Source organism: Elaeis guineensis, chromosome 1 (assembly GCF_000442705.2).
Source record: "Elaeis guineensis isolate ETL-2024a chromosome 1, EG11, whole genome shotgun sequence".
Classification (NCBI taxonomy): domain Eukaryota; kingdom Viridiplantae; phylum Streptophyta; class Magnoliopsida; order Arecales; family Arecaceae; genus Elaeis; species Elaeis guineensis.
The window spans coordinates 174,089,068-174,113,052 of record NC_025993.2 but is presented as its reverse complement, the minus strand read 5'-3'; positions in this window follow the sequence as shown (position 1 = coordinate 174,113,052).

The following is a 23,985-nucleotide window of genomic DNA, read 5'->3' as shown; positions in this document are numbered from 1 at the left end:
GAGGTAATTTGGATGAAGGGTTTGTTGACGGAGATGGGTCTTACTCAGGAGGCCATTAGAGTGCACTGTGACAGCCAGAGTGCACTTCTATTAGCACAGAACTCAGTCTATCATGCAAGGACAAAGCACATCGATATTCGGTATCATTGGATCAGGGATCTTGTGGAGGATGGCGAGGTGGAGCTAGTAAAGGTACACACCAAGGAGAACCCAGCTGATGCACTTACGAAGGTACTTCCACGGGATGGCTTTCAGAGATGTGTTGAGCTGATTCGACTGATGGACAGAGTGGAGCTGGTTGAGGTCTTGGGACACCAAGGTGGAGATTGTTGTGATCCAGGTGGTGTGCCCAAGGCCCAAGGGACCAAGGCTAAGGCCAAGGTCCATCATTCATGAGGGCTTCATGGAGGCTCTAGGACTAGTTGGGCCCTAGGTTGAAAGGCTGTGGGCCTTTCAGGTTCTTGAGGTCTAGGTTATGTGGGCCTCAAGGGACCAACTCTTTATGGGTCAAGTCTGGGCCCAGGATAGGTGAGATTAGGTCAAGTCATGGGTGTACATGGGCTTAGATTAACCTAATCTTTCATAGAGTTGGTCAAGGGAGTTTTGGGTTTGGGTCACTTGACCCTATGTTTATATATACATGCACTGTATAGGTTTGATTAAGCCAAAGAATACGAAAACTCTTTCTCTCAAATCTCTCTCTCTCTTCTCCCTCTCTCTCCAGCTATTCTCCATGCCCCAGGAGCAAGAAACCCTAGGGTTTCTTGCCGCCAGGTCCATAGAAGGCAGGAAAAGCAGGGGAGGCGCTAGTGTTTTGAGCCCCTCCCCCTTTGTGCCGCCAACCATATTGCCTCTCCCTCTCTTGCAGCTGCCCAAACATCAGGTCCAGGATTTGAAATCTCTTGCTACAAGGTTGGTACAAGTTTCTCTCAGATCTGGAGTTGATCTGAGGTCGTTTAAGGCACGGGTGAGATCTCCATCAACAGATCTACAGGAAAGGTTACAGTAGGATAGATCTGTAAGGTCTGGTTCTATCTACCTTCTTCCCTATCTAGAATATCGCAATTCGAGATCTACAAATTGGAAGACCTCGGTCCAGACCTGATCTGGTTGGATACCAGATCTTAAATTTTTTAGAGGTGATCTTAGAGGCATTCTTCATCTGGAACGAAAGGCTGACGAAGAAGACAGCAACCAGGCTAATTTCGTCAAGGGCCTTCGATCGAGTCCAGAAGTCTCCAGATTTGTTCGTTGCTAGTTTTGCTGCACCCAAAGTCCGTGGGAGGAGCCAGGATCGTGCTCCAACATTTATCACTCCTACTTTAGTGCATAACTGGAAGGAGTATTTTTTCTTTGTCTCGATCGAGCAACTCTAAGACTTCAACACGTCATGGGATAAACCTCACAGGTCGGCGGTCAGAGCTCCAATCTTATCTGATACCGAGGAGGAGGTATTGAAGCAGATTTTTAGTCAGACTTTTTCTTCGCTAACTCAATTCTTTATCGAGGATATTTTGCTCAGGGTCGAATTAAGTCTAGCCGACCCGAAGAGTGAGTAGCTTTCATGCATCTTTTTTTTTTAGCTCGATATTTTTTCTATTTTTTACTAACCTCGTATACTATGTAGAAATAAATGCTGGCAATCTTGAAGCTCTTCGTCGAACCATGAAAAAGAAGAAGGTGAGCACGGCCCCAGCTCCCAAATGCAGCCGCACTGAGGCTGTCCTTGCCTAGCTCGCTGTTGGGGGCTCCTCGAGGGCGAGCAGTACTCTGAGGAGGGAGTCTTCGGCACCTGCAAAGGCGGTGGTGCTGATACAATCGCTACATTGGGGGAACCTATCCCCCAGCCTTTTGTATCCTCATCGTAGAGGATCTCGGGTAGACCTTGAATTTCTGCAAAGATGTCATCACATCCGACTGACGTACAGATCAGGACTTTTCCTCCGATAGAAGTTCCATCAGATGCTGGCATCCAAGACACTCGGACAGGCATCAATAATTACTAGGTTGCTCGGTCTCTTCTTCAGTCGATTCTCCTGCCGACCGATGTCGAGACCTTCAATGTTGAGGGTGGTGCCTTTCGAGCCCAGGACTCATATGATTCTGTACTTCAGATAAGTGGTGACCTCTCTATATTGCTCGACTGTTATCAATCCCATTATTTATTATTGATCTTCTCTTTCCCCTTCTTTTTTTTTTATAGCGCGCCTATCATGTGGATCATTTTGTCGAGGCAATGCGTGAAGCTCGAAGTATTTCGAAGGAAGCCGAAGAGAAGGCCGGCCAGGCCAATAGAAGGGTGGATGATGCCCAACTTGCGAAGCTCAAGGTCGAGAAGGAGGTCAGGTCACTGAGGGAAGAATTAAAGTGATTGGAATCCGAGCTTTCCAAAACTCGGGCTGAATCTAAAGCTCGACTATCAATCGAGAAGAAAAAGTTCGAGGACAAGCTGGAGGCCACCAAGACTGTAGCGATTGAGGCCTTCAAATCCTCGACTGAACTCCGTGACATCAAAGCAGAGTACGACGTGGCCTCGTATATGCACGGGGCTGCCAACCTCAAAGAGAAGATCAAGAAGGTGGCTTCTGATTTTGACCTCAGTCTGTAGGAGTCAGATGATGAGGGAGAGGTCGGTGAGGGTGGAGATGAAGGCCTACAAGTTGATGATCTCTTTAGCCCGAAAGGAGAAAATCGGGCAGTTGAGGAGGCGGTCCAAGCTCCACCTCCGACCGTCATCATCTTGCCTAACCATGCTGAGGCCGACAAACTTCATGCTCCAGAGGGAGCTTAAATGTTCTTTTTGTATCTTAGCTCGGGCATGTCTGAGCTTCATGTTCGGTCGGTTCATTTTGGTGATCTCAGCATATACCGAGGTATTTTGTATCGGACTGATGAAAGTTCTGTAAAGAAAACTTTTCTTTCAATAAAAGTACTCTTTTTTATTTTTCAACTTGTCGAATATTAAGTTTGGGATCCGATAAATATCACAGGATACACTCTAGTTGTAGATCATCTTCTTGATGACGAAAAGTAAGAAGCGATTATTTTTAGGTGATGGCTGTTGTAGCTTGGTGAGATAAAGGTTGGGGTGTGCTTTCTTGGTCCTTGACCGTAGTTACATAGGGTATATATCAGTCCTCAGTCAAGACCATAGACCGCATAAATATTTGTACAGAGAACACATTCCATTCCTCGGCTATAATCGAGGGGTGCATGTTTGGTGACTTGAATGGAGAATACGTTTCGCTCCTCGATCATAGCTGAAGATCATGTGTTTTAGAGATTGACGTGGAGAACACGTTCTGCTCCTCGACCGTAGTCGAGGATCGCATATTTTGGAGATTGACGTGGAGAATACATTTTGCTCCTCAACTGTAGTCGAGGATCGCGTGTTTTGGAGATCTGCATGGTAAACATGGAAAATATATTCCATATTCCATCTGTGAATGAGATGCATACTTTTCAAAAGAACATGTAGTTCAATAAAATAAAAAAGTAATTTATTATTCAATTTAAGAATGATGAAAACTACAATTCAAGGGTGGTAGATACTTAAGTTGTTAGTATTCCAAGTCCTGAGGATTGGAGTTCCATCCAGTCGGCTAAGTCGATAAACTCCTAGTCGAACTATTTCGGCAATGTGGTAAGGGCCCTTCCAATTCGATGCAAGCTTTGATCACTCTGTTGGGCAAGAAACCTTAGCTCAGTGAAGAACTAGCTGTCTTGCCAAGAACTTTCTTTTAATTCGGAAGTTGTAATACCAAGCTACCCTCTATTGATAATTAGCCATCCGCACCCATGCTTGCTCCCAAGTTTCCTCCAGCAAGTCTAAATTTGCTCTTAATCCAAAAGAATTACTATCTGCGTCAAATTTTTCCACGCACAGCATTGACAAGCTGATCTCTAGTGGTATGACAGCTTCAGCGTCGAAGGCTAGCTTGAAAGGAGTTTCTTCTGTTGAAAGTCGTTGAGTTGTTTGATACGTCCAGAGCACATGATATAGCTCTTTGATCTACAGTCCTTTTGCCTGATCGAGCCGAGCTTTCAATCCTTGCAACAAGGTCGTGTTCGTCACCTCAGCTTTGCCATTGCTCTGAGGATGAGCTATCGAGGTCAGCCAGTGGTTGATGCCTGTCCATTGCAGAACCCTTTGAACTTCAGGTTGTCAAACGGCCATCCATTGTTGGTGATAATTGCTCGTGGTAATTCAAATCGATAGATGATCGACTTTCACACAAAGTCACATACCTTTGTCAAGGTGATAGTTGTCAGTGCTTCTACTTCTATCCACTTGATGAAGTAGTCGATCGTAATAAGTAGAAATTTTTTCTGCATCGCTGCCATTGAAAATGATTCCAGGATGTCCATCCCCCATTGAGCAAAGGGCCATGGGGTTATAATCGGAGCCAAAAAGATTGAAGGTCGGTGCTGAATGTTTGAAGTTCTTTGGCACTAGTTGCATTTGTTTACCAGATCGACAGCTTCCTTCTGCATGGTCGACCAGTAGTACCCCCTATCGTAGCACCTTATGAGCGAGAGTCTTGCCCCCCAAGTGATTACTGTAAATTTTCTTATGGACTTCTTGTAGAGCATACTCAGCTTCTGAGAGGCGGAGACATCAGAGCAGAGGTAGAGTGAAAGACCTTTTATACAATCTTCCATCATAGATAAGGTATTGGGGGGTGAGATATCTCAACTTCTTAGCCTCATCTCGATCAGCAGGCAACATCCCATTTTGCAAACAACATAAGATGGGATCTATCCAGTTTGGCTTGGGATCAGTTTGCATCACTTTAGGCTCCTCAATAATCAATTTTTCAAGAGTTTCGAGATATGAAATCTTTTTTAGGTCGGCCGCACCTACTATTGCTAATTTTCAAAGTAGGTCAGCTCACACATTTTCTATCCTCAATATCTGCAGGATATTTATGGTATCAAAATTGGAGGCAAGATCTTTGACTTTCTATAGGTACTTCATCATGTTCAACTCTTGAGCTTCATATTCTCCCTGCACCTGGCCGACAATGAGCTGTGAGTCACTACGATCTCTGAGGTGCTTCATCCTTAGGTCTTTTAACATCCTCAGTCCAATCACTAGTGCTTTATATTCGGCTTCATTATTAGAGGTAGGAAACTCGAAGCGCAGGGCGTATTCTGTGATCACTCCATCTGGGCTAGTTAAGATCAATCCAGCTCCCAAGCCTACGGTGTTCGAAGAGCCATCTACATGGAGAATCCAATATTCATTGAAGGGAGAGAAACCTATTTCTCGCAGATAACCAAGGTTGCATCTAAAATTTTTTTTATATATTTCACTAAATAAAGATCAAATATTTATTTTGATTGCAGTGGAATAAAGATCAAATCTTTAAAATTTGGATTCAACCTTCGCATAGGTCTGAAACTACAGACCCTCTACTTTGCGCGTACGTCAAGCAGTGTAGAAAAGTGAGATGAATCTTTAGATTGATGCACCTTCACAAGGCCACCAAGGGAGGAAAGAGAGACACCAGGTGTGATGCCTCACACCAACAAGGAGATGCCCAAAGGAGTGCTTATGCCAAAGAGGAGAAGGGGATGGTAAGGTGGAGCAACACGCCAAAGATGGGATGCCCCACAAGCTCTCACGCCTCTCTCTCTCTTTCTCTCTTTCTCTCAATCTAATTTCTTTGCTCTCTCTTATGCATCCATAGGTAGAGACCCTCTCTATTTATAGATGATTCTCATGATTCAATAAGTATAGGACTCCTAATTCGAACAAGCTTTGAATCAGTTTACAACTTATCAAAGAAAAACTCCTATATGAGAAAGGATTGGCGCCTTATATGGCGCCTACTTTGCACCCACGCCCCACCCATATGGGATGGCCCACAACCAGCACCATACCAGGTGCTGGTCGGCCAAGGAGTGAAAAAGTCTCAGTGAAAATAGAACTCCAAGGATCTCATCCAAAAATGGTTCAAATCGAATCCGATTCGAAGCTAATTTGAAATAATTTTGAAAGGTTGTTAATCCCAAACTCTTTAGAATTTTTGGACAAATCTAACTTAAAATTTTGAACCCAATTAAGTCTAATTAATTAAGATCTAATCTAAAATTAATTAGTACTTTAATCCAATCTCTCATAGACTTCTTGGATCATAGATAAAGAACTGTTCATCTTCGAGATTGAATCTGAACATCATGCATAGTGCTAGCTAGACATAGTCAACTCTTCAAGCTCATTTGATCCATAACTTAATTCTCAATCAAATTAATTTATATATTCAATCAAGTCAAGTACTTCCAAATTGGACATATAAATATAGACTAATACTTTCTTATGTTGTCTGACTTGTATGTGGACTTCATAGGTTCAAACACTAAGCTGGTAGCATAGGAACTGATTCCTGTACTAATCGAAGCAACTATCTAGCAATAGTTCTTGACATTCGGATAGATCAAATTATTATAAAAAAATATTTTAAAACTCATGCATATGGTTACCGCATAATTTATCCTTTTGTTCCTGAATGCTTTAGGATGATCTCAGATTAACTGTGAACTTAAAGTATTTCATTCACATTATATTTTAATTTTTCAAATCCATTTCATGGATTATCTTGATCAAAATTTTACTAAATTAAAATATAGCAATACATCAGCTCTTATAATCCGAAGGAGTCAATCCTATCTTGATCCACACACAAACTTCGCAAATACTTGACTGTACCTAATAGCCTTCCATCACTGCATTAAAAATCTGGATAGTCTGACACCAAATCACAGTGAATTGCTTGCAAGTCACTATGATGATCTCAGGTCTGAGGGGCACTTACATCCATACACTTTGCGAGCAGCTCTTGACAGCAGAATGCTCAATAGGTGAGTCACCTATTTTATGACGATATACTCTTACATCTCACTTGTATGTCATACCAGTATCACCACACTCTTTGGTTAAGTGGACAACCAATCCATATAACACATAAACGATCTCTACTCGATAAATATCATCATCCTGTAATGACATATTATTTGATCACAAATATATTTAAAAACTATATGATAAATCTTCTCCTTATCGATTACTAACATAGTTCTAAGGACTTCATCACAACATAAGAGTTCTACAAGGAAGATGCAACTTTATGATGAATAATGTTAAAATAATTTTTATTTATCAATCAATAATTCATATATAGAAAGAACTCAATCGTCATATGATTGATTTTAGGACATATTTTTCAACAACTTTCACTTGGACTAAAGCCAATCATGATAGTATCTTATACCTATCTTTCATTTGAAATCATCGAACTCTTTGATCCCGAGAGCTTTAGTGAAGGGGTCGTTTAGATTCTTTTTTTCGTCGATCTTCTGAAGCTCGACATCACCTTAGTTGACGATCTCTCATACCAGGTGATAGCGGTGTAGAATATGCTTAGTGCGCTGGTGTGACTTTGGTTCTTTCGCTTGAGCTATGGCACCAAAGTTGTCACAATATAGCAGGACATGGCCATCCATAGGAGGTGTAACTCCCAGCTCGGTAATAAATTTTTGCAACCACACCGCTTCCTTTGCAGCATCCGATACAGCATTGTATTCTGCTTCATATACAAAATTAGCTATAGTATGTTGCTTGAAATTTTTCCAGCAAATAGCTCTTCCATTCAAGATAATTACGTAGCCCGATATGCTTCTGTTGTCATCACAATCTGACTGAAAACTAAAATCAGTATATCCCATAAGTTTCAGATCAGTATCTCCATAGATAAGCCATTAGTCTTTAGTATTTCTCAAATACTTAAGGATTGCCTTCACAATCTTCCAATGGTTTTCACCTGGATCAGACAGGTACCTACTCACTATCCCTAGTGAATAGATCACATCCGATCTCATACACGTCATGGCATATATGATAGATCTCACTGTCGAAGCATATGATATTCTACTCATATGCTCTCTCTCCTCAGGGGTTGTCGGATAATCTTTCTTGGAGAGAGTAATTCTATGGTCTATCGAAAGATAGCTTCTCTTGAATTCTTCATGTTGAATCTCTTCAACATGGTATCGATGCACGTAGATTGAGACAATCTAAGCAACCTTCTAGATCTATCCCTATAGATCTTCATCCTTAGGATGTAGGATGCTTCTCTCAAGTCCTTCATGGAGAATTATGATGATAACCATAACTTCACACTCTGCAAAGTCGGAATGTCATTTCCTACTAATAGTATGTCATCCATATATAATACAAGAAAGATGACTACAGAATCATGAGCCTACTTGTAAATGCAAGGCTCTTCTCCGTTCCTAACGAAGCCATACATTTTGATCACTTTATCAAAATACATATTCCAATTCTTAGATACCTGCTTAGGTCCATAAATAGACTTATTTAGCTTGCACACTTTTGATTCGTTTATGGATGTGAACCTTTCAAGCTATACCATATATACCTCTTCTTTCAGCTTTCCATCAAGGAAAGCTGTTTTGACATCTATTTGTCAGATTTCATAATCTAAGTGTGCGGCTATAGCAAGCATAATTTAGATGGACTTGAGCATTACCACAGAAGAGAACGTCTCGTCATAGTCAATGTCATAACGCTGACGATAATCCTTAGTAACTAGATAGACTTTATAAGTCTCTACCTTTCCGTCCACCCTTCTTTTTCTCTTAAAAATTTATTACACCCTATGGGTTTTATCTCTTCGGATAGATCAACTAGTGTCCATACACTATTGATCTTCATGGACTCTATCTCAAACTTCATGGCCTCAAGCCATTTCTGAGAGTCGGGCCTTTGCATGGCTTCCATATAGGTGATCGGATCCTCATCATTCTCATCAAGTTCGATGGGATCACTATCCTGGATCAAAAAATCGTAGTATCTGTTTGGCTGATGTGGTACTCTAGCAGATCTTCTTAATGGTGCTTCTACTGGCTCTGGATTTGATTCTCCAATCAAATCCAATTCTGTATATCAGTCCTTCCACCTTTTGAACTTCATCAAGTTTAATTTTACAGATATTAACTCCTTCTCTAAGAAACTTCTTTTCCAAAAAGACTGTCCTGCTGCTGACAAACACCTTTTATTCTGCAGCGAGGTAGAAGTAGTATCCTTTGATTTTTTTTGGTACCTTATGAATAAGCATTTATCAGACTTAGGTCCAAGCTTATCGATCTTTAAACACTTGACATAAGCTGGACACATCCAGATCCTAAGGTGTGAGAGCACCGACTTACGTCCAATCCATATCTCTTAAAGAGTTTTATCGACAGACTTGCTCGGTAACTTATTCAAAATATAGTGGATAATTTTTAGAGCATATCTCCAAAAAGAGATTGACAGACTCGCAAAATCCATCATGGATCGGACCATATCTAACAAGATTCGATTTCTCCTTTCTGATACCTTATTATGTTATGGTGTTCCAGGAGGGATCCATTGTGAGAGAATCCCTTCTCTTCTAGATATGTCAGAAGTCACTGGTGAGGTATTCACCTCCTCGATCTGATCGAAGGATCTTAATACTCTTTTCAGTCTATTTCTCTACCTCAGTATGGAATCGTTTGAATATTTCAAATGATTCTGATTTATGCTTCATAAGATAGATATATCCATACCTCGATAGGTCATCTATAAACGTAATGAAGTAGTAGTATTCTCTTCTGGCACTTATGTTCATAGGTTCGCATACATCAGTATGTATTAGACTAGGATATCGTTGGCTCTTTTACTTTTCTTCTTAAAAGGTGACTTAGTCATCTTACCAAGTAGACAGAATTTACAGATAGGTAATGATTTATAATCATCTATTTTAAGAATACGCTCCTTGATTAACCTGTCGATCTTATTTTTGTTCACATGACCAAGCCTACAATACCAAAGATAGGATTCACTGACATTATCTAATTTAGGGTATTTACTAGATATGTACATTACACCAACAGGCCGTGATGCCATGTCTTAATTATCCTTGTATAATTATAGTATCATTCATAATGATATCACAAAAATTATCCTTTATTATAAACTTAAAATCAAGTTTGGCGAAAAGACCTATAGAGATGCCATTCATAAAAAAGGAAGGACAATAATGATAATCATTTAATATGACACTACTGGACTCGAAGATGAGCTGCAAAGCTTTCAAAGTCAGAACTGGAACAAAACTTTCATCTCCAACATTCAAGAGCCGCTCGTCCTCTCAAAACTTTTTACTTATCTGCAGTCCCTACAATGAATTACAAATATTAATCAGACATTCGATATCCAATACCCAGATAATAGTATCACAAATAGAGAAATTATAAGGAGTTATCATATAAGTACCTTATGAAGCAACCGTTTGCTTCTTTCTCTTATTTTTAGGTTGGTTCGGATCAAAGGTGGCTATGTAAGTAGGATAATTTCTTTTTCAATGATCCAACTTCTTGCAAAAAAAGTATTCCATCTGGTTCTTATCAACTTTTGATATTTTGCTCTGCTTAGGATCGGCAGCATGAGTTTTCTGTACCTTCTTTTTCTTTCCTCTTCTAAAGGATCAACGATCTGCAGATGAATCTTCCACAACATGCACCGATTTTTTTTGGAGCTAATGATCCTTCTCAAAAGTCTACAGCAATCCTAGCAAACCATGATAGTTCACTGCAGGCTTCATCATTCTTAATGACCGAAAAAGAATAAGTAGGATTTTGATAGTGAGTTGAGGATAGCATCCTTACTTAACTGTTCATGTTACGAAAAGTTAAGTTTGCTCAGGCATTCAATCTGCTCAATCATGTAAAGAACATGATCGGTAACTGAAGCTCCCTCTGTTCATGTTACGAAAAGTTAAGTTTGCTCAGGCATTCAATCTGCTCAATCATGTAAAGAACATGATCGGTAACTGAAGCTTCCTCTCACATATGGGCATTGAATACTGTGCAAGAGATTTTGTATCTCTCTGCATCCTCAGGGGTACCAAATGACTCATTCAACATTTGAATGATCTCCTCTGGCTGTGCATTCTTGAACTTATAGCTAAATTCATCATTTATTACTGTCCTCATCACACAATGCACAGTCATGCGATCATTGAGCCACTTCATGTAAGTGTCTCTCATAGCACGAGGAGCATTGGTAACAGGTTCTTCAGGTGTCTCATCCATAAAGATGTATAGAATCCTCTTGTGCTCTAAGACGATTTTCAACTTTCGATACCAGCTATCGAAGTTGAGTCTGGTGAGCTTGCCGCTGTCCAACAGCGAACGGAGGAATAGTGTGTTGGCCATAACTGAAAGAAAAAATAAAAATCTATTAGTATATGAATTACTTTTAATCCTAAAGATATAGACTTTAGTCCAAAGGTTCTCCTACTATTTTGTACGAATTGGTAGTCTCTACCTCCAACTTGAGAAATTATATTAATTCCTTAACGGATACTAGAATCCACACAGACAGCATTTGGATTCGAGTGTGGCTCGGCCAATCCTAGTGCATCCATGGGTAGGTTCATAACCAATTATTTCTCTAAATAAATTCTAGCAATTAGATTTTGCCCCAAGCATCCCTTCAGCAGGTGTGTGGCGCATCCACTAAAAATTCTGGTTAGATCCAACCATTAACATGACGACACCATGTGTATCCAACAAATAGATGTCCAGACGTAAGTGTGGCTCGATCAACCTGAGCATTGATCTGATGGTATAATAGGATAGTCATATGATGGATGATAATTTCAATATGTAATAGACATCAGGCATGTGGTACCTCCAAACTGTATCATTTTATGGATCTAATAATTTAAAGAATTTAATTTATACTGACTTAAGAATAAGAGAAGAGATTGATCTGTAAGTCATAAATTTTGTCACTGACTTCACCAAGTCATGTAGAGGATTCAACACAAGCTGGTCTAAAGATACCTAAATCAGTCATACTGATTAACCTTGATGGCATGGATCTACTTGAATCGATTATGACCTAATAAAAATACAATCTATCATGTTGGCCAGATAAGTGAGATCAGTGGGAGGGATGTGCCATTAACTCACCGTAGATGTATATAGATAAGTAGCTCTCAATTCAAAACCACTTGATCGAATCTGCTAGACTTATTTTAGACATCAACTGGTTAATTAGTTTCGATTTGGTCTACCAGAAGATTCGAGCTCAACCATGGAGCCATGATCATGGTCTATTTATTAAGGTCAAAAATATAGACTTCATCAAACTTCAACTATTGAGGTTAATTTAAAAAAATTCTGACATAATCTAATTCAACACTTGATTAGATTTTACCAATTTCTCTACTTGGTCCATATTTATTTCTAGCCCTAGGTCTAACCTATTAGAAAGATCTGATTCATGCTAACCCATGACCCATCGATTTTTATGGTATCTTAATAATCTTCAATTCTCAAATCTAGATTGTTTAAACTTAACTCAAAATTAAGTATGTGAAACGTGTGTTTCAGTTTATAGAACTATTTTATCAAGATTTCAGATGAAGCATACCATATGTTTTAACTTATAAAAATAAATTTTTATAATTTGTTTAACAATTAAACCTGTATAGGTATGATCTAAATTTCATACATATATCTCATGCATATGACAACTTTTAGATCAATACCGATTACATCTAATGTAATATACTATTCAGATTTTAAAATAATTTTATATTTAAATTTATCTTATTGTGATGAATCATAAATCACTTTAGACCTAATCTAAATATATTTATGATCAAAATAATTTATAAAAATCTATTCATTTTTTTCATAAAATCAGATCACAATGACACCCTTATCCGTCATAAGAGAGAACCCATCGAATGGACAAAAGAGAGAGATTAATCTCTTCGATCTCTTATGACCAGAAGTGATCTTATCAATTTAAGTACTGGGCTACTAAGATCTAAAATCTAAGTTTATATAAAATCACATCAACATACAATTTTGACAAAACAGTTTATGTCATGAACATGTCCTTGATCTCATCATTCATGTTTTTTATCTAATCTAATTAGATTTGATGCATCATATACATCATATCAGATCTGAAATACATCTTATACTGATTATAAAATATTAATTTTAGATTTGATATCATATAAAAAATTAATTAAATGCAAACATGAATACATAAGGACTAAATTTTTTGTTAAATCTATTTTGATATAGTGCTGAATTTTGTTAGAAATCAGATCTAAAAATCTATCAAAATAGATTCAATTCAGATCTGAAATAAGTTCAACTTTATAACCAAAATAATAATATTAAAATTTTACTAAAATAAATTTAAATTATATTTTAAATCAAGTTATTATTTTAACAAAATTCAGCAACAATAAAATTCTATTACAACAAACTTACAATAAATCTTAACCAACCATTGATTAGGTTTTTATAATCCAATCAAAATCAAATCATAAATTTTATTTAAATAGATTTAAATCAAATTTAATATCTAATATAAAATTTTAATTATATATATTATGTAAATAATTCAAAAAAATTTAGTTATGCTTTCATGTATCAAAATCTGACTCTGATACCAATTGAAGGGAAGAAACCTGTTTCTCGCGGATAATCAGAATTGCATCTAAAAATTTCTCTATATATTCAACTAAATAAATATCAAATCTTTACCTAAATTATAGTGGAATAGGGATCAAATCTTCAAAATCTAAATTCAACCTTCGCATAGGCCTGAAACTGTAGGCCCTCTACTTCGTACGCATGTTAGGCAATGCGAAAAAGCAGGATGAATCTCTGGATTAATGCACCTTCGCAAGGCCACCAAGGGAGGGATGAGAGACACTAGGTGTGATGCCTCACACCAGCAAGGAGACACCCAAAGGAAGGCCCATGCCAAAGAGGAGAAGGGGGTAGCAAGGTGGAGCAACACGCCAAGGATGGGATGCCCTGTAAGCTCTCACGCCTCTTTCTCTCTTTCTCTCAATCTGATTTCTATGCTCTCTCTTATGCATCCATAGTTAAAGATCCTCTCTATTTACAGATAATTTTTATGATCCAATAAGTAATAAAATTCTTAATTCAAATAAGTTTGAATCAGTCTATACCTCTTTCTCTCTTTCTCTCAATCTGATTTCTATGCTCTCTCTTATGCATCCATAGTTAAAGATCCTCTCTATTTACAGATGATTTTTATGATCCAATAAGTAATAGAATTCTTAATTCAAATAAGTTTGAATCAGTCTATAACTTATTAAAGAAGGACTCCTACATGAGAAAGGATTGGCGGCTTATATGGCGCCTACTTTGCACCCATGCCCGCACCCATGTGGGATGGCCCACAACCAGCAGCATATTAGGTGCTGGTTAGCCAAGGAGTGGGAGAGTCCCAGTGAAAATAGGACTTCAAGGATCTCATCCAAAAATAGTTCAAATCGAATCCGATTTGAAGCTGATTCGAAATAATTTCGAAAGAATGTCAATCTTAAACTCTTTAGAACTTTTGGATCAAATCTAACTTAAAATTTTGAACTTAATTAAATCTAATTAATTTAGATCTAATCTAAAATTAATTAGTACTTTAATCCAATCTCTCATAGGCTTCTTGGATCATAGATCAAGAGTTGTTCATCTCCGAAATTGAACCTGAACCACATGTGTAGTGCTAGTTAGACATAGTCAACTCTTCAATCTCATTTGACCCATAGCTTAATTATCAATCAAGTTAATTTATATATTCAATCAACTCAAGTACTTCCAAATTGGATATATAAACATAGGCCAATACTTTCCTACGTTGTCTGACTTGTGTGCGTGACTCCATAGGTTCAAACACTAAGCTAGTAGCACAGGAATCGATATCTATACTAATCGAAGCTACCATCTAGTAATGATTTTCAACATCCGACTAGATCGAATTATCACAAAAGAATATTGCAGAACCTATGCATATGGTTCCCGTATAATTCATCTCTTTGATCCTGAATGCTCTAGGATGATCTCAGGTTAACTGTCAATCCAGAGTGTTTCATCTACATTGTATTTTAATCTTTCAAATCTCTCTCATGGATTATCCTAGTCAAGATTTTACTAAATCAAAATACAGCAATACGTTAGCTCCTATAATATGAAGAGGTCAATCCCATCTTGATCCACACAGAAACTTCATAAGTACTTGACTGTACCTAGTAGTCTTCCGTCACTGCATTAAAAATTTAGATAGTCTGACATCAAAGCACAGTGAGTTGCTTGCAAGTCACTATGGTAATCTTAAGTCTGAGAGATACTTACATCCATACGCTTTGCGAGCTGCTCTTGACAGCAGAACGCTCGTAGGTGAGTCACCTGTTCAGTGACGATGAACTCCTACATCTCACATGTATGCCATACCAGTATCACCACACTCTTTAGTTAAGAGGACAACCAACCTATGTGGTACACAATGATCATCACTCGATAAACGTCATCGTCTTGTAATGATGTATCATTTGGTCATGAATATATTTAAGAACTATACGATAAATCTTCTCTTTATCGATTACTAACATAGTTCTAAGAACTTCATCACAACACAAGAATTCTACATGAAAGATATAATTTTATGATGAATAATATCAAAATAATTTTTATTTATCAATCAATAATTCATATACAGAAGAAACTCAAAGGTCATATGATTAGTTTTAGGATATATTTTTCAATATTCGTCAGTCGATGAAGCTGCTTTTTTAGCATTCTGCTCTTCATCCGAGATGGCACATTCTAGGATGAAATTAGTCAATGCTTGAGCTTTGATGGATGGCCGAGGTAGGTACTTAATGTCAAACTCACCTAACTCGATGACCCACTTGGCTAATCGCCCTGAGATCTTCGATCGATGGAGTATCGATCTGATGGGCTGACCGATGAGGACGGTAATGGTATGGACTTGAAAGTATGGCCACAACTTCTTAGATGATATTACGAGAGCATAGGCCACCTTCTCAAGCTTTGTGCATTTAGTCTCGGCATCATGGAGCACCTGGCTAACATAGTAGATTAGCTTTGCAGTTTGACTTCTTGACCAATGAGAACGGAGCTAATTATGGAGGGGGAAATGACAAGATACAAGTACTTCTCTGATTTCTGGCTTGTTGAGGAGTGGAGGTGAGCCGAGATATTTTTTTAGGTCGTCAAATACAGCTTGGCACTCCTCTGATCATTGAAAGTTTTTCATCTGTTTGAGAGCTTTGAAAAAGGACAAATTTCTTTCGATCGATCTTTAGAGGAATCTATTCAAGACGGCAATCCTTCTAGTCAGGTGCTGTATTTCTTTAATCGTCTTCGGTGGCTTCATTTTCTGAAGAGCTTAAATTTTTTCTAGATTTGCCTTGATTCTTCATTGAGACATCATGAAATCGAGGAATTTGCCAGAGGTGACACCGAATGCGCACTTACTGGGGTTGAGCTTCATTCAAAATCACCGTAGTACGGCGAACGACTCTTCAAGATCAGCAATGTGATGCTCAGTAATCCGACTTTTGATCAGTATATTATTGACATATATTTTTATATTTCTGTCGATCTACTCCTTAAAGATCTTGTTAATGAGCCATTGATTAGTCGCCCCCACATTGTTAAGACCGAATGGCATGATCTTCTAGCAAAAAAAGTCTCGATAAGTAATAAAAGAGATTTTCTCCTCATCCTCGAGGGTCATCCGGATTTGATTATATTCGATGAATGAATCCATAAATGATAGGAGCTGATGTCCCGAAGTCGCATCCACCAACTGATCAATGCGGAGCAAGGGATAACTGTCCTTTGGGCATGCCTTATTGAGGTCAGTGAAGTCAATGCACGCACGCCACTTCTCATTGGCTTTAGGGATGAGGATGACATTGGCCAACCATTCTGGATAATACACTTCTCGCACGAACCCTACTTTCAAGAGTTTGTCCACCTCTTTCTGTATGGCCTTCTACCGATCAAGAGTAAAATAAAGTTTCTTTTATATAATTGGATGATGTTTTGGATCCATATTGAGCTGATGCACCACTATCTCTCGATCTATGCTAGACATATCTGAGGCCGTCCAAGCGAATACATCAGCATTGGCCCGTAGGAAGGAGATGAGGTGCTGACGATTCTCTTCACATAAATTTGAACCGACCCACACCACTTTATTTGAATCTTCGCCAATGGGTACTGATATTAGGTCTTCCACGGGATGTCCCCTTTGTTCAGTTTTCTCATCCCGAACATCGGGCTCATCCGTCAACTATTCTTTGGGTGTTGTTCCTCGCAGGGTCACCATGTAGCATTCTTTTGCAAGTTACTGGTTTCCCCAGAGCTCACCAACCCCATGTGGAGTAGGAAACTTCACTATCAGCTGATAGATCGACACAATAGCTTAAAGTGTGTTAAGTCCAGACAAACCTAAGATAGCATTGTACATAGATAGACTTTTTACTACAAAATAATTTATTTGTACAATCGCTTGTTTTGGAGCTTGTCCGGCTATAGTGGTCAATGGGATGGTTCCTTCTACTAGGATCGTAATATTCGAGAACCCAATCAGAGGGATAATCCTCTTCATCAATAGCTCAGAATTCAAGTTCATATGAACAAAAGTATCATAAAATAAGATATCAACTGAGCTTTTATTATCAATCAAGACTCGATGTACATCATAATTTATAATATTTAAAGAAAGAACTACAGGATCATCATGGGGATACTTTACTCTATCTAGGTCAGCTTCAGAGAAAGTAACCTCACCTCTAATCTTCATTTTTTTTATCTCCTTATCTTCAGCTGGGCTTAGATCTAAGGTGCACCGATCGAGCTGCCCCACAGAGATCATATGGATCTCTCCTGCTACTGGTTGGTCTCTATGGGGGTTTTCCTATCGAGTAGGCTCGCTGTGTTGATTCCTCGAGATCTGACGTTCGTCAATACATCGATGAAGACATCCACATCGGATCAGTACCTTAATTTTCTACCTGAGCTGCCAGCATTCTTCTATGTCATGACTGTGATCACGGTGGTATCTACAGTACTTCCTTGAATTTCTCTTGCGTGCTGAGGTGACCATCTTCCTTGGATGGAGTAGCTCTTCTTGTCGTTCTATCTCTATGAGCATCTAAGCTCGGGGGGTGTTGAGTGGAGTGAAGTAGTGGAACCTCCACAGAGGAGACTTGCGTTGGCAAGGCGGTACAGGAGATTTAGGTCGATTGCTCCGAGGTGGGGTCTGAGATCGACGAGGCTTAGATTCTGGGCATCGGTGCTGCACTCATCGAGAGTCTTTTTTCTTTTGATAAGAGCTTTGATGTGATGTTTGGCCAAAGATCTCCCCTTGCTGGTCCCAAGCTTCATCGATCTAGGCATAATTTTTAGTCCGCTCCAACATTTTAGGGAAGTCTTTTGGATAATTCAAGTTGAGCAAGTAAAGGAGATCATTCTGCTGAAGTTCGACCTTAAATATGGTCATCGCCATGGATTGATCCAAATTCCACACCTCCAAAGTCACAGCATTGAATCGACTTATATGGTCTCGTAAAGATTCATTCTCCCTCTGCTTGATGCTAACGAGAAGGTCCTAATTATACTGCTATCATTGGCTGCTAATGAAGTGCGTGATGAAAAGCCGACTCAATTGATAGAATGAATCCACAGAGCCCAACTGTAGATTAGAGTACCAGTGATGAGCTGCCTTCCTCAGAGTTGAAGGAAAAGCTCGATAGAGAATTGCATCACTGGCTCCTTGCAGAAGCATCAAGGTTCGAAAATTCTCTAGATGATCCATCGAATCGACAGTTCCATTATAGGGCTCTATCTAAGGCATTTTGAACCAAAGTGGAAGGGCCTCATCCATTATCCTCTGAGTGAAAGGTGGGTCGACATTAAATCCCAAGTCATCCTCCAATTGCTTCGATGCCTGAAGTGCGTCTAACCATTGTTGCATTTCTTGGAGCTTCTTCTCTATCTCGTCTTTCCAAGTTTGTCGATGCCAAGGAGAAGCATGACCTGGGTCGAGTTCTTTCTAGAAATGGGGGTAGAAGATCTCCTCGAGCGGTAACAGGGTGGGCTTGGAGGTCGGCTATGGTGACTAGCTCCCGCCCTTAGGCTACAAGGGAGCTGATTTGCCGATCTTCCTCTTATAGGTTGTGGGTCTTCTGAAGCGGGGGGTGGCTCCATGTTTTGTTGTATCTCCCTCACCGCAGCCGAAAGTATCTGCACTTATCGAACAAGATTGTTATATTGATCGTGGAAGATTATCGATGCCGTTGGTGTCATTAGTACTACTGGTGTCGTCGGTGCTGCTGTTGAAGGGTTCTCCTATGTCGATGGTGGTGGTGCATTGGTCGGTTGGATATTATTGACCCATCGACCATTGAAGCATTATGATGCATTTGATGCTTTTCTATGTGCCCTCATGGTGATCGATGTTGAACCTCTTCTCCTCTCAAAATAGGACCTCAAGACTAGCCTTGAAATAAGACTTCAAAACTGGTCAAAGAGGGCCCTTCCTCTAGCATCAAATGTTGCTGTCGATCTCCTCGCCTGAGGTCGTACGCTGAGATAGATGTGATTGATGCAAATTCATAGCTGAAACTTCATTCGAGCACCTGCAAAACAAGTCCATATCAGAGGGATAACTTTGGTGTAGACCCTCCGACGTCTAAATTAGGAGATGAAGAATGATGAGAGAAGAGAGCGAGGAGTCGATTGCCTACCTTGAAGGATCCTGGAGCCTTTAATTTATAGGAGAGGAGTTTGAGATGTATCCATCTCGAAGTTCCGATGGTTTTCAAATTTATCATTTGGATAGATTTGAAGGAGGATTTTTCTTTCATAGGAGATTTGATTGCGGAAGAGTCATACCTTATTTGGACTTTTTCAATTTGGAGGAAGGATGAATCTGTTGGTGGAGGGATAGGTCGACTGTAGCCGATCTAGGATAGATCGATCAAGCTGACCTAGAATAAGTCATCATGGCCGAGGTACCGGAGTTCATGGAGACAATTAGATTATCCTCTGATTGGCATAGGTCAGCCAATACGAGCTACTTCAAATCGTCAAAAGTCGAGGTCATAAAGATTGGAGTGGATGTCGATTTCTAGGTGCTGGAGGAGGTCGGTCGGGGATGATCTAAGATAGATTGTCTGAGGCTGAAGAACTGACATCCACTGCTAACAAGGAATCTGATTTCTTATCACATCTGCATCTATGTTAGGTCATCCATTTCCTATAGCTCGATCTTGATCAAGATTGTATTGATCGAGATCGAGGTACAGATCTACAATAGCTACCAAGAATGGTCAGTTGTGGCTCCTCACTTGCCAGAGTTCATTTGACAGAGGACCCTCTGATTCCTATATTAGATAGGGATTTTAAGAACTATAATAACTCAGAATCTCACTCAACAAGGATCAACAAAAGGTATGATTTAGATTCCTAAATTTTGTATGAGTACCCAAGATCTCCTATATAAATAATCATTGTGGGACTAAACACACATCTACACGAGTCTTTACATATTCTTCTCATTTAAACCCCAGCATCCTTACTAGGCTAAAAATTTAAATCCATTTAAATCCAATCATAAATACTACGATCAATCTATGGTCAGTCCCAATGGACTCATGCTGTGGCATCTCCTAATCCATATAGGCTATAGGTCGGATCAGCTCGAATACAATTTGTAATGATCAATATAGGACCTCAACTAAAAAAATTAGCCAAAAGATATTATTTGAGTTTTGTATAAATATCCAATGTCTCCGTGACAAATAACTAGTATGAAACTAAGCACATGCCCTTATGAGTCCTCACAACAATGAATTTGAGAGTAAGTGGGTGTAAGTGAGAAAAGCATAGAGAAAGTGAACCTAGAGGTCCTCAAATGCTATTTATAGATGATACCAATCAGCATTCATTATCGAGTAAGACGAACGCATGCCCTAACTACTGGATAACTGCCTGCCCATTACATGCATCAACTTAACTGCACACGCAATCATGGGCCATGGTATAACCATCAACTTAACTTTTCAGGATTAAGAATTTAACACCTTGGTTGGGAGACAAGAATAGAAGAGAAGAAAAAAGAATGAGAGAGAAAGTTAATACTTTCTCTTGATTGAGAGTTTTCTTATAAAAAATAATAAAGAAAAAAAGAAAAATAGAGAGAATATAAATCTCCTCAAATTTGTAATTTTTTTCTCTTCCAAATCAAATAGATTTGAAAAGAAAAAAATTGAGACTTAGTGAATTTTTTATAATTTCTATCTTATCTTTTTAATAATAAATAATAAAATTAATATTATATTTCAATTCTATGGCTTATTTCAAGCCTCCCACCAATTGAGACTCCTATGGATGGAAAAAATTAATGAAAACAAAAGGAAAGATGGAAAAACTTAAAAGCTAAGATCTTTTCTTAGATTGCTTTGTTGGATTTTTTGGATTTCTTTAAAAGGTATAATAGTAAAAGAAGGTTATAATATTTTCTTTCTTTCTCTTTCTTTTTTGTTTTCAATCAAGAAGAAAAAAATTATTTTTTTTTTCTTTAAACTTTCAATCAAGAGGAAAGAAATACACTTTCTTTCTTTTCTTTTCTTTTTTCTCTTTATTAATATTTTTTTTCTTTTCTTTTCTTCCCCAAACTCTCAATGAAGGCGTAAGTGGTTTTATAGGACCTTTAATGAAGGTCATGTGGTGAACTCTAATTGGCCAGTTAGATGATGTTAGCTAAGGTCGAATCCAAAACATCACTCATTATCACTTATCTGCCAAGTATACTTCAATCCTGGAAAGAAGAGAATCTCTAGTATGTACTCTAGGAATGCGCAAGTCATAGCAAAAGCCCACCCTTTGTAATCAAAAATGATACAAGAGGGCCAGAATAAACAACCTAGAAACCAAATCAAGTGATAAAAAAGAAAAAAAAATGCACACATATTGATCTATAAACTAGTTGCTTTATTTTTTGCTACTCCTAATTAGATATGCAACCACCTTTATAACATCAGAGTGAAGCATATTACCACTAAGCAAATTCTAGAAAAGTTTTAACGTAAAACTATTTTTAAAGGTGAAAGTGAATAGGATAATATCCATTTGGATCTATTTTCATATTCAAATCTATCGAGATATGGATAAAAATTTAAGCATCTAACTAATATCCATAGTTGTATTCATATCCATAAAAAAAATGATATAGATATCGATAAAAATTTTCTAATTGGTATTCAAATATCTGATTCTATTTTATAATCCTACTTAATTTCTTATAACACTAATAAACTTTTTATAAGATATGTAATTACATTGGTATACTATTAACTTGATTTATCATCCACTTAGTAATATTTTTGATTCTACAATTAAAGAATAAATTATGTTTCTGATCCCTGAACTAAGTCAGATTTTTTTAAAAGATCCCTAAACTATAAAATTTTAAATTTTAGTCCTCTAACTATCTGAACCGATTTAATATTGCTTTCATGTGTGATTTTGATGATTTTTTCTCATTAGAATCTGATGTGACAAAATTTGATGCCCATATAGAGTATTTTTTGCTTGCATATCTCAACAGATATTGACGTGGCTTAAAATATTTTTAAGCCACATCATCTTCTTCTTCCTTGTTTTAAGCCACGTCATCTTCTTCTACTCCACATTTCAAAATCTCTAATGTCTCATCTTTCCAAACCTTCATCTTCTTCCTCAAATCTCTCATCTCCCATCTCTCTTTTTCTCATTCCCAAAATCCCAATGGAAAAATAAGGAAAAGAAGGAAATTTCTTTCCTCTATGGTCGGCCCCATTCTGCTCTTCCCTCACAACCATTTTTTCTTTATTTTTTACTACTCTATCTCACTGAATTCTCTCTACCCATCCCTTTTTAAATCTCTCATCTTCCATTTATCTTTTTGTCATCCCCAATACTCCAATGAAAAAAAGAAAAGAAAGAAAAACCCCTTTTCCACCATGACCCCATCCTCCTTCACTCGATTCTTCTTCTCCATTCATCTCCCATCGCCTCCCCCCAACACCTCCTGCCAAGCCGACATTGATTTCATTCTCCTCCCATTTCAAACCCTCCTTCCTCCATGGCCCCATCCTCTTCAAAGAAGAGAGACTGGAGAAAGAAGAAGAAAAAAAAATACGATGAAAAAAAAGAAATAATGCCATATAAGCGCCACACCAATATTTTTTTAGATTTTAATATCACATAAGCACCATATAAGCATTAGATGTTGCCGCCTCAAATTTTCGATGAGAGAAAATTAATGGAATCATGTCTGAGGGTAACATTAAATCGGTTCAGATGGTTGGAGGACTAAAATTTAGAATTTTGTAGTTCATGAACCATTTAAGAAAATCTAACTTAGTTAAGGGACCAGAAATATAATTTATCCTAAAGTTTAATTATCCAATCTATATTCATATTTATATCCATACTTTTAGTATCCGACTTGTATCCATATCCTCTTAAAATAAATATAGATATAAATTTTTACATCTGACTAATATCCATATTCATATTTATATTCATCAAGTGTTGACCCCAAGGATTGATTTTGATGAATAACAAAATATTTGAGTATACGTTTGGACTAATGAGCTCTTCAAGATCATGTTTTAGGAAAAATTACAGAGTAACAAAAGAAAAATCCTACAATGCAAATTGAGAACAAATAAGAAAAATTTAGTAGCTTTTAAAGCATGTTACACATCTCAAATAAGATCGGAGAAAGATATTTAAGATCTAAAATTGAAGAGAATTTAATAGAAAAAGATCATAAAAAATTCAATGAAAAGACCTTTGAGTCGACTCAAGATTATTCTGAGTTGACTTAAGCTGAGACGGCACGTAAAAAGTATTTTGACATGCAAGAGTTTCAACCGACATGCTCTTAAGCCGACTCAAGCTAGGCTCGAGTCGACTCAATGAATAGTAATAGAAAAAGTAAAGTTTCAAAGCAGAAAAATTTCGAACGAGCTGAGGAGTCGAGTTAACTCGAGTTGCTCAAGTCGAAGTCTCAGG